Raw genomic sequence first — 332 nt, 5'->3', positions numbered from 1 at the left:
GGAACCGCTGAGTTATGGCTGGTGACAGCCCAGAGTAGAAGAGGAAAGTAAGTAGGGCCTGGGGTCATGGGCTGCTGCCGGGCTGAGCTTGCTGAGGTATTGGTAGCTCAACGAGGAGGCCTTTGCCACAGTCCAGAGCAGGATGTCAAAGAACATGGTGTCGTCCGCCCAGTTCCAGAAGGTGGACATGGATGAGTACGATGAGAAGTTTATGGATGAGGAGGACTGGGGAGACGGCCAGGCCGGCCCAACGAGGGCGAGGTGGACTCCTGCCTACAGCAAGGAAACATGACAGCTGCCCTACAGGCCGCTCTGAAAACCTCCCCATCCAC

At 57.8% G+C, this 332-nt stretch overlaps 1 pseudogene; it reads left to right on the top strand.

Annotated features, from left to right (window-relative positions):
* Positions 1-142: 142 nt before the first annotated feature.
* The window catches only part of LOC114006630 (actin-related protein 2/3 complex subunit 5 pseudogene), a 491-nt pseudogene continuing 301 nt past the window's right edge, over positions 143-332 (top strand).

This window comes from Tupaia chinensis, unplaced genomic scaffold (genome assembly GCF_000334495.1).
Source record: "Tupaia chinensis unplaced genomic scaffold, TupChi_1.0 Scaffold149299_1, whole genome shotgun sequence".
Taxonomy (NCBI): Eukaryota; Metazoa; Chordata; class Mammalia; order Scandentia; family Tupaiidae; genus Tupaia; species Tupaia belangeri.
Note: the sequence above shows the minus strand (reverse complement) of the source record. Positions and strands in the feature narration are given on the sequence as shown.